Source organism: Sabethes cyaneus, chromosome 3 (genome assembly GCF_943734655.1).
Source record: "Sabethes cyaneus chromosome 3, idSabCyanKW18_F2, whole genome shotgun sequence".
In the NCBI taxonomy this organism is placed as follows: Eukaryota; Metazoa; Arthropoda; class Insecta; order Diptera; family Culicidae; genus Sabethes; species Sabethes cyaneus.
Window position 1 is genome coordinate 7,187,029 of NC_071355.1, and position 12,152 is coordinate 7,199,180.

At 42.1% G+C, this 12,152-nt stretch overlaps 1 long non-coding RNA gene across 1 annotated transcript in view; it reads left to right on the forward strand.

Moving 5' to 3' along the window:
- LOC128743149 (uncharacterized) overlaps positions 1 to 12,152 on the forward strand; it is a 30,489-nt gene that overhangs the window by 988 nt on the left and 17,349 nt on the right. The window contains exon 4 of the long non-coding RNA XR_008412286.1: positions 1 to 12,152. This exon is cut by the window's right edge and continues 17,349 nt beyond it. This is a non-coding gene — a long non-coding RNA (uncharacterized LOC128743149).

The following is a 12,152-nucleotide window of genomic DNA, read 5'->3' on the forward strand; positions in this document are numbered from 1 at the left end:
AACTTTACTGGAAACGTTTGTGGAACAAATGCTCAGTCATTCAATGTACCTGCACTTTGGATTGCTGTTTATGGTGAGAAATCAACAAACAACAAACAAGTAAATTTAGTTGTAAGTTAGTTCATAAGGAGTAATTCAAGCTAGAAAGCTGTGCTTTCTAGGACGATTCTGCAGAAAGTTATAGGTGGAATGTTTGATTCGATTCCAGTTAGCTAGATCACACTCAAAAGAAAAAGAAAGGGATAGCTTTATTGTATATTAGGAAATGGTCACGGTTGTCGAAATGTATGGTTGGGTTGTCGAAACGTATCTTACACCGATAGGAAAGTAGATTGCACTCAACATTATTTCGAATTTTCATAAATACTCTTGGAGGTGTACACAGTTTACGTAACTCAAGCGAAGTTAGTTGATACTTTGATATATCATCAACAGAACATAGAATCAATATTATGGATATTTTAGATTGCGATTTCACGGGACCCCCCTTAGGATTCTTCGGAACTGCTTTGCTGTATGCCTTTCTTCGACAAAACTACCCAATAATTTGGGTGTTCAAAATGCTTCTTTCTACCTTGGAATATACCGGCTTGCCCGCAATGCTTCTAAATGCATTGCGACGGGTTTACGGTATAGATTCGGATGACCTGTTTTATCGCTAGGAAATTTCTTTTGCTCACACTTACGGCACTGATTAATTAAATTTTCTTTTTTTGAAACGTTATTTACTAACAGTCACGAGACTGATTATTTTATTCTCTTTTTTGTTGGAATTGTTATTGCTATTTAACTTGCAATTCATGACTCTGTGGGGGGAAACCGTATACTGCTAGTATTGGCAGCAATAGCACTAAACCGAGTAACAAGTCCAGTTTGTAGTTCGTGTTGCCGTGTAACTCTTCATGTAACTGTAGCTGGTTTAGTACGTTCACTTGGGCTTCGCCCTCTTGTTTAACTGTTTTTGACAATGGTATGGAAATTAAATGACCTAAATAAAGCAACTCTGTTTTTGAAAAAGCTGCATTTCTGCGGATTCAAATTTAAATCCACCTTACGCAGTTTTTCAAAAACCGCTTTCAGATCAGATTTTTAATTATGTTCCACCACAGATTTTCCAAAGATGATAATGTTATCTAGATAGACCAGACATTGAGTCATATCCAGTCCCGACATTGCTATTGTCATTAGACGTGAAAAAGCTGATGAACAAATTTTTAATCCCATGGGTAGCCATGTCATTTGATACTGCCCGGATGGTGCTGAGAATGCTGTTATGAGTCTATCTTCTGGCCTTAATTGACACTGATAGTATCCCTGTGAGGGATCTAGATGTGAAAAATATTGTGCACCTGCTAATGCATCTATTATATCATCAATATTTGGCAGAGGGAACTTCTCATCCTCAATTACCGTATTAAGCTTTTTTTTTATCGGCAATAACCAGTCTCCATTTCCTACTATCTCCCGAACTCTTCTTAGGGACCAGCAAAATGGGACTATTCTATGCGTTAATTTTATCCTTTGTCGTCCTAGAAATCCGCCTCTCCACCTCTTCTTTTTGAATATGAGGCAATCTGTAAGGCTTGCAATAAATCGGCTGTATATCATTCTTAACCCTCACTATAGAACTATAGGCGTAGCCTGAGTAGCGGAAGGATATGGGACACCCACGGTGTCACTATCTAGACGTTCAATCTCTGTCTTTCTTGTTTAACCATGCGACAGACATGACTTGGCGATCACTGAAACGGAGTCACTGATTAAGCTACCGCGCTTTAGTTTCTATTATGTCCTTAACGAGGGCCGGCTCACCGAACGTTTCGGTGCGAATGAATGGATTAAACCGGGAACCATCCGGCAGAGAGACACATTGCAATGCTGTCTGCCCGTTAGAATCCCACTAACCTCATTTACACCATCTTTTAGCAAGAATTAGGGTCACATAAAACGTACGAACTAACTTCCGGTTTTAACACTTAACGGTGGTTAGCGTCGGTCTGACAGTTAATGGCTTCTCTTAGTTGTTCTTGTTGGTGAAGTAGGTTCCTCACATCGGCTTCCTTGCGTAAAACCTCCTGACAATCAGCGCACCTAGGGACCATGAACGCCGTGATAAAGTGCTCATGCTGCCGTTGCACTCCGATGTATGCTGCATGATATGTTTTGTTACAGTACTCGCACTTCCATGGGAGCCGGTCTTCTCCGCTATTTTCAGTTTGCCGAGGAGTAAATTAACTCTGTTCTGAATATTTTTCACAGTCACTGTTTTTTACCGAGTCACGCTACGTACGCAATTTGTAACGTTATTTAACCGTACATCACTATACTTTCGTGATCCGAACTTTCTAGCTCGAATGTTACATGTCGCCATGAACTATATGTGGACAGTTAGGTTCCCATATTGTCGGAGTCTTTCGGACTTCGGAACGTAAGAATGACTGTGACAGCGTGCAATAATTAGTTTGGCTATAGATGGTCTTAGCCGGAAGGTTCTGCTTCCCTGGCGCATCCAAATAAAAAGTGGTTTTGAGTGGCGTCCAGTGAATTGGCTGTTAGTGACCTACAATTTATTATAAATTCAATTTCTGCCAAAAGTTGTCTAAAGACGTGCTCAGGCATTGTTTCACTGGGCATTAAAGTCTTTATTTCGTACACTTGCCTCTCCCAGCATCCACCTTGATGCGGAGGGGCTGGAGTATTAAAATGCCTTTCAATTCCTCCCGTAGACAATCGACGTTGAAGTTTTTTCCAACTCGTTATCTGCTCCGACAAAATTAGTTCCGTTATCGCTATAAAGGTACTTAATCCTACCTCGTCTAGCTTGAACTGCATTAAGGCATAATAAAAATGCATCTGCACTTAAGTTCTATATAAACAGCTCTAGTTGTCATACACGTAAATAGAGCTCCCCATCTTTTCTCCGACCGTCTGTTAACCGATACGTTATACATTTTTTTTATTCAGTTTTGCACAGTTTTATTCAAATTGTCGGGAATTCTATCATCCCATTCAAAACCAGTGCACCACAAATCTTGCATTATTAACTTTGACTCTATCGTTATGGGTTTTCATTGTTTTGTGCTGTACCGTGCAACTTATCCTTAATTTGTGTTTAAATGTATCGGCTGGTGTATTCCAATACATGTCCACTATTTTCTCGAAGTTTTGCTCTTCATCAAGAGAGTCTTCTTTTATTGGTGATACTCTATCAGCCAGCAATTTGCTGAGTAGTTCTTTAGAATTTGAAACAAAACCTCTTATTTCTCATCTAAAACTATTCTTGTCGCATTAGTTACATCATGAAAGCTATCTACATAATGATTTCTGGTAATTGCTTCTACTGCATCAGGACTTTCGCTTAAAAAGTTTTTTTGCGTTTGTGTTCTTCACGAATTGTGCACATGCTGGCGTGCATGTTGCACCAAGCGTCCTTACTTGCATCTCGTAAACGTTCAAACGAAACTTTTGGAACTTTCCCTAAATAGGATTCGTTGGGTTTGCGCATATATCCCTTTTCAACATATTCTTTTATAGTTGGCTAGAGGACGGTCACCTCCTATCTTGATGCTCCATAGTTGGAATGCACAATAGGCAAGACTAGGGAACTTCTTCGCTGATGCTGATTCTATCTGGGAATTATACCCGAAATACACATTGCCCTGGATTATCTTGGCATTGTACGAATCTCTTAGTGTTGGATCCTTATCCATCTTTCTTTCTTGTATTGGAAGACGTCCCAAGGCAGCTTCACGTCTTCATGCTTCCACAACAGGCAATCTCATAGCCTCGGTTGGTTTTTGTTAACGTATTCTCCGTTATTTTAACCGTCGGGAAATTCTCTTCGAAAATGTATATTAATAACGGATGTAAATGTATATATGTATGTTTATACATTTCCAAACTGTTGAAAATATCGCTTTATACTTTCTTTTTTAATAATATCTCATTGTGGCTTTCTGGTAAAACAAATTTCGTAAGCTTCGATAATTTTAGCTTATGAACCAAATTCTGTAAGCTATAAACTCTCTTTGAAGCTTTGTAAATTCGATAGAGCCTATGAATAGAATATGACTCAATACGATCGATGTATCACTTCTGAGTTATTATTAATTACTTAAGTTAGCTTAACCTATTTCGCTGTTAGCGTTTTGATGTCAAAGTTGATGTTGATTAGCGTCTGACATGAGCTGCAACACGGCAATAGATATGACTGGGGATCGATTTCTTTTGTCCCTTTTGCGTAAGGAACCACGTTGAATCGCCGCTCCCCCCACACAGGCGGCATGGTAGGATCGTTGACAGCCGGCACAGGTCCACATTATCGAATCCACTGCAGTGTTAGGCAAACAAATTTCGAGTCTTCGACTCTGTGGCCATCCCTTTGCCTCAAAATGCGTAACAACCTCGGCAGGCATGACAAAAGAAATCACTATAAATTCGCTAAGATGTATTAACTATTCTGCTTGATCCTACCAGTAATAAACGCTTGTCTCAAAGGTTAAGCCATGCATGTCTAAGTACAAACAGGGATGCCGCGATTGCTCGTCGTAACAATCCCCCATCCGTAAGGACCGTTGATGATCCGCAATTCCTAAAGATTCCTCACAGGCTTCACCATCAGATCCAACGTCGAGCAATGCCAGTTTTACTACTGGCCTTTTATACACACCCGATGCCGTGCGTACTAGCGCCTATTCTTCTATCCACCCTTTCCAAATCGTGTCCGTAATGTGTTGCGCAAGATTTCAACTGCCACGGAGGATGGTTCGATGGTCTACCGGGGCCGATGGCGGCTGTTTTACAGCTGACGAGCTCCCGAGTAAGAAATGGTTCGGGGTCAACGATTCCTTATCAGCTGTTTCAAGCGGCATGTAAGTTAGGGGTCTAGAGTTGTTCATCGACTCTGCATCCGAAAGAATTGTCGCGCCAGTGTTTCGTCGTTGTGTTTGCGGAATGAGTCGATTATTGTCCCGATGGCTTGCTTAACCGACCGCACCAGGCGCTCCCAGACACCACCCATGTGAGGGTGGAATCTCTTGAATGTCACCTGAAATCGCGAATGGTACTTCTCTAAAGCGCATCTTGATTCCTAAGGCTGATTTAGTCATGGACCCGATAACATTTCCTTTAAGGCTTATTTGCAAGATATTTAAATTTTATAATCAGAGAAATTACCTTTACTCGTGGTTTCAATAAAGGTTTGTTTAAATCTGGGCCAGAGATTATTAGACCCGTCATCGGTTGTTAAGTGCTTTTCAATATTCCGTCTATCTCTTGAATTTTGTTTATGATTTCGTTAAATGCCTCAACATGCGTATTCATAGCGGCTTTGTCGAGATTTTCAATCTGACGAATCTTCTTGTCCCTGACAGCGATTACGTTATACATATTTTTGCATTTAAAACAAATCCACAAAACATCCCAGGGGGACTCCTCAAGACTGCGGGATACGTAAGGTCCAGTTCCGGGCCCTCTAACTAAGAACCTAAGAACGGATTTCCTGAAAAGTTTCACGTGCGGGAAACCTCTCTTACAGTTCCGCTATCTGGTGCATGATGCACTTTGTTCCAAATGTTCACGAAACTCTACTCGGTGATTTCACTTAGCACTTTACACTTTTAATTTACTGTTACACTGCTGGTTCCTATTCGGGTGCCAGCTAAGAATTCTCTTTTGGAGAAATCCAAAAAATATCTTTGGGAGTTACGTTTCGCTTTTATTGACTAAACTACAATTCGTTCTTAAACTAAGAGGGAATTCTTTGTTAACAGTTCTGATCGTGGGAACAAAGCCGATTTATGTTGATTTTCTACTGATGCTGTCTTAGCGTAGTGCTGCGGATGTTAATGTTGGATAGGTATCTGGGCGATTGTTGACGTTTTCCGACGATTTAGACAATTTCCAGCTTGCTGGAATTAGTTTTTGGTCCTTTTGGGCTGCACATTGTAATGCTGTCCACCCATTCGCGTGTGTATAATCTCATTCACTCAAGTCCACAGCTGACTATAAGCATTTGCTAAACATGCATTGTCTGGCAAAGATACCAACCCACTTTGCTGAATATAACTTTTACCAATTACCGCTTTCTGGTGCCGGCACGGCACTGTCAACCTACTTGTTCTTCCGTTAACACCAAAGGACTGTGTTAATGGTAAGAGCAAAACCCTGCCAACAGGCGATGAACAATGCAAACAAAGATTGGGCTGCGTTGTTTCACTTTGTAAATTTTGTTTTTTACTTGCTGCACTAAATTTGTTTTCCTCCGGTGTTTGCCTCTGCAGGTCAAATAATAACAACTTTTCTATCGGACACCTGCCGGGTCGAATAATCGGATCAATCACTGGTGACCCGCGTCCGCGGTACTTCACAGTGCAATGCTGTGTTTTTTTTTGAGTCCATTGAACCTCATTTAGGTACGTTCTATTTTAGCATGATCGATAACTATCCCTCCCAAGTAACAATTTGGGTTTTATTACACTCTTATGATGGCATTTATGGCCAAAATTGGCCATGAAAACCACCATAAGAGTACAATAAAACTCACATTGTTGCTTGGGCAAGTTGCGATCGAGAATTGACGCCATTGAAGGGACAGGTGACTTTAATAAACGTTCATTTTGATATCTGGTTCGTTAAAGACTGTACTTTATTAATCAAGACTTGCATTTCCAGACAAATCGATTCTTAAAAGGAACTCTTAATATATTTGGTAGTTTGTCTTTGACCATTGAATTTTAAACATACGTTTAGTTATTCTCCCTTCAAATGGCATTCCAGTGTTGAAGTATTGTATTTGGTTTGTTTGTGCGTGTAGCACACCTCCCCTTCTTAAAAGAGTGATGTAGTGAAATGATGTCTTGGGTTTTCACAATTAATCGTCTGTAATTATTATTTTGAATATGTTGCTGAATGACTCCCGGATCAAATAGAAGTGTCCACTGCGGACGGAAGTTACTGCTTGGTTTATTGAGTCAAACTTACTGTTTTATACATGAAGTTTGCTGACTTGCACCAATCGATCGGGGATAAATTTCGTGATCAGGCTATGTTGATAAGAGAACTGGGCGTCGAATAAACGGATCAGTTTCCGGCGGCCTGTTTTCGCAGTGTTTCACATTGTAATGCTGTGCATCCTTCTGAATCTACGTAACCTCATTTACGCTCTATTTGAGCAGTATTGATACCTGCCTCAACTTGCGAACGAGAAAACTCCGGCTCGAATAAACGGAGCAATTTCCGGCGTTCCGTGTCCGTAGTGCTTCACGGTGCAATGCTGTGTTTTCTTTTGAATCCACGTTATCTCATTTACGCTATATTTTGGCAAGATCGACACCTGTCCCAACTTGCGTTGGGTCAACAATGGCGTTCATAGTGCTCTGCATTGTAATGCTGTGTGTCCATTTAAGTCCACGTAACTTTTGCTCGTAATATAATTGATCAATAATGTAGTGCTGAGCTGGACCACCTTGGACTAACTTACGGGGCAAAATGCTCAAGTATTGTTTCACTGCATTTCTCACCCGCTCCCATATTCCGATTGAATGCGGTAATCTATTCAACAGATTATCATTATCGTAATTGAGTCCGTTATACTTATTGTCAACAATAAGAATGCGACTGCACCTAAGTTATGCTTATGAAGGTATCGGGTTCAGAGGATTTAGCGACCGCACAATTACTAACGCTACAGAACCGATTGAGTTTGGTGGACCAAATTTAATTTCAGCTACTTCTCGGCCTTTCCCGTCTCCTGCTAGTTGCCTTGCTACTATGAGGGCCTATGCTTCTGGAGAGGAGAAATAAGTTTCGCAATAATTGCACGTAATAAATTATTCCAGGGCCTGATCAGGTCTTCTAGCTAGTGTCCTCCCTACTTGGAGGTCTATGCACCTTGAAGAGAGACTAAAGGAATTACCTGTATAAGCCACGCGAGGTTCATTCGGCCAACTCCAGAGTGATTATTAATTACTTCTACTAACTGGACTTGTTCCGTAGTTTGTGATTTTAAGACAGTAGTAACATTTATAAGAATTAGACACCGGCAGAATCCGACAAACAGACCCCGCAGTTCATGTTCACGAAACCAAACTAAACCGTAAATCTATTTCTTTTTCTGTTTTAAAACGACCTCTTTTCCTGTTTCCCGTGGCACGGCTCTATACTGCTGCACACTGTAGTGCTGTCTGTCCATTTGAATCCACCTAACCTCACTTACGTCATGTCTACGAAGCAGCATGACCACTCGGTTCAACGTCTTAAGCTAAATTTTATGTTCAACCTTACGTTTTAACTAAACTCTGTTACGATCCAACATTCTCTAACATTCTCTTCAGGCAAATACGCTTGTGATCGACGTAGTCGAGAAATTCTGCGCCAGTTTTCGTCGCAAACCAATCATGATGTCCTGTCACGGTCGCCATGTAATGAGCTTGTCCTAACAACACTCTCGACTGAGAGCTTTATATTTATTCTTTTCTTTCTCTCAGGTTTTGTTTGATTTACTGTATTTTTGGTGATTTCAATAACCTGATAAGATCTGATTAATCTAATTCTAATCTAATCTCGAATTTCTGAAGCCGTGTAGAAGGATGTCATGTCATCCTTCCGAATAAAATTCCGGTTAAGGTTATATTGACCAGAGAACTCGGCGTCGAATAGAAGGATCAATTTCTGGTGGTGCATGTCCGTCGTGCTTCACAATGCAATGCTGTCCCTCCATTTGAGTCCACGTAACCACATTTACGCTCTATTTGAGCAAGATCGTTACTTCCGTTGGGTCGATCAAGGAAACTCCGGGCCAAATAAACGGTTCAGTTTTCGGCGGCCCGTGTCCGTCGTGCTTCACATTGCAACGTTGTGTTTCCATCTGAATCCATGTAACCTCATTAACACCGTATTTTTGCAAGATCAACACCTGTCCCAACTTGCGATAGGTCGATCAGGAAAACTGCGAGTCGAACAAACGGAACAGTTTTCGGCGGTCCGTCGTGCTTCACATTGCAACGCTGTCCCTCTATTTGAGTCCACGTACTCACATTTACGTTCTATTTTTGCAAGATCGACACCAGCCCCAACTTGCCATGGGTTAATGTTGGATAGGTATCTGGGCGATTGTTGACGTTTTCCGACGATTTAGAGAATTTCCAGCTTGCTGGAATTAGTTTTTAGTCCTTTTGGGCTGCACATTGTAATGCTGTCCACCCATTCGCGTGTGTATAATCTCATTTACTCAAATATCGTCGATGGAAAAAGTACAGAGTCCACAGCTGACTATAAGCATTAGCTAAACTACTCCCGTAGTTTGTGATTTTAAGACAGTAGTAACATTTATAAGAGCACCGGCAGCCCGGTGTTGTGATTTTGCCAGCCCGTTTCTGTTCTATTAGACGATTTTCTGCTTTCATTTTGGCTGCCATCTCCTTCGTATGGGTTATAACAGTACCGCGACAGGTCGATAGGCGCCAACGTTCCTCCTTTTTCGTGCTCATATAATGTTTTATATTGTCGTAAATTTTGAATTCTATCACACGACTCTTCGAAGACGGGGACGCCGTTCCTTTGTATGTATACGACATACCGTCCCGATTGGCATAAATAGCGCAAGATATTTTGCCATTGTTCCGTTGATAATTCACACATTCTCTGAAGATGTCCTCGTCTTCGGAGTCGCTCATATCCCTGGTTGAAGGCGCATCGGCACTGACTTGAGGTGAATGTACAACTGTGGTAGATGTGGAGATGTCCAGACGCTTGGATTTTACAGGCGGTTCCGATGTCTCTTCCTCCGAAGCAATGTCCACAATCGATTCCGTCGATACACGTCTCTTGTTCAGCGTGAAATCCGATGATGATGGATTTCCGTCCACTTCGCTCCGACTTTGCGGCTTGAATAATTGAAGAAATTGCCGAAAAGTCGACATTGAGAGCGATGTCTCTAAGCCAACGGTAAACAGGTCTATCAATTGGTCTTGTATTTGGCCGTCGGTGCAATCCTCCAATTCCGAAATATGTTTTAAATTCAGTTGCAACTGGGTTACTACATTCCGTAGAGTCGGACTCCTCGGCTTCTTGATTGTACTTATCCATTCCAATAAAGTCGTAATATAACCACCTTCGATTATGGTACGCGCAAATGCTCTAACATCAAATACTTTAGGAATTGATAATGGAGCTAATACACTTAACAAAGAAACCATTTTAACAACAAGTGTTTTCACAGTGGAAGTTAATCGTGGACTGGTAACTTGTCCACGGTTCAGTTTTCGGCGGCCCGTGTCCGTCGTGCTTCACATTGCAACGCTGTGTTTCCATCTGAATCCATGTAACCTCATTAACACCGTATTTTTGCAAGATCGACACCTGTCCCAATTCGTCATTGGTCGATCAAGTAAACTTTTGGGTCAAATAAACGGATTGGTTTTCGACGGTACGTCGTGCTTCACATTGCAACGCTGTATTTCCGTTTGAGTCCATGTAACCTCATTTACGTTCTGTTGTTGTAAAATGAGCAACTGTCCCAACTTGCGACAGGTCGATCAGGAAAACTGCGGGTCGAATAAACGGAACAGTTTTCGGCGGTTCGTGTCCGTCGTGCTTCACATTGCAACGCTGTATTTCCATCTGAGTCCACGTAACCACATTTACGTTCTATTTTTGCGAGATCGACACCTGTCCCAACTTGCCATGGGTCGATCAAGTAAACTTCGGGTCGAATAAACGGATCAGTTACTGGCGGCCCGTGTCCGTCGTGCTTCACACTGTAGTGCTGTGTTTCCATCTGAATCCATGTAACCTCATTAACACCGTATTTTTGCAAGATCGACACCTGTCCCAACTTGCGACAGGTCGATCAGGAAAACTGCGGGTCGAATAAACGGAACAGTTTTCGGCGGTCCGTGTCCGTCGTGCTTCACATTGCAACGCTGTATTTCCATCTGAGTCCACGTAACCACATTTACGTTCTATTTTTGCGAGATCGACATCTGTCCCAACTTGCCATGGGTCGATCAAGTAAACTTCGGGTCGAATAAACGGATCAGTTACTGGCGGCCCGTGTCCGTCGTGCTTCACACTGTAGTGCTGTGTTTCCATCTGAATCCATGTATCCTCATTAACACCGTATTTTTGCAAGATCGACACCTGTCCCAACTTGCGATAGGTCGATCAGGAAAACTGCGGGTCGAATAAACGGAACAGTTTTCGGCGGTCCGTCGTGCTTCACATTGCAACGCTGTCCCTCTATTTGAGTCCACGTACTCACATTTACGTTCTATTTTTGCAAGATCGACACCAGCCCCAAGTTGCGATAGATCGATCAAGAAAACAAATGAACGGATCAGTTTTCGGTGGCCCATGTCCGTCCTACTTCACATTGCAGTGTTGTGTTTCCCTCAGAATTCATGTAACCCCATTTACACCGTATTTTTTGCAAGATCGACACCTGTCCCAACTTGTCATGGGTCGATCAAGTAAACTTTTGGGTCAAATAAACGGATCGGTTTTCGGCGGTACGTCGTGCTTCACATTGCAACGCTGTATTTCCGTTTGAGTCCATGTAACCTCATTTACGTTCTGTTGTTGTAAAATGAGCAACTGTACCAACTTGCGACAGGTCGATTAAGAAAACTGCGGGTCGAATAGACGGTTCAGTTTTCGGTGGCGCATGTCCATCGTGCTTCACAATGCAATGCTGTCCCTCTATTTGAGTCCACGTACTCACATTTACGTTCTATTTTTGCAAGATCGACACCAGCCCCAAGTTGCGATAGATCGATCAAAAAAACTTGGGCCAAAGGAACGGATCAGTTTTCGGCGGCCCATGTCCATCCTGCTTCACATTGCAGTATTGTGTTTCCCTCAGAGTTCATGTAACCCCATTTACACCGTATTTTTTGCAAGATCGACACCTGTCCCAACTTGTCATGGGTCGATCAAGTAAACTTTGGGTCAAATAAACGGATCAGTCTTCGGCGGTCCGTCGTGCTTCGCATTGCAACGCTGTATTTCCCTCTGAGTCCACGTAACCTCATTTACGTTCTATTGTTGTAAAATGAGCAACTGTCCCAACTTGCGACAGGTCGATCAGGAAAACTGCGGGTCGAATAAACGGGTCAATTTCCGGTTGCGCATGTCCATCGTGCTTCACAATGCAA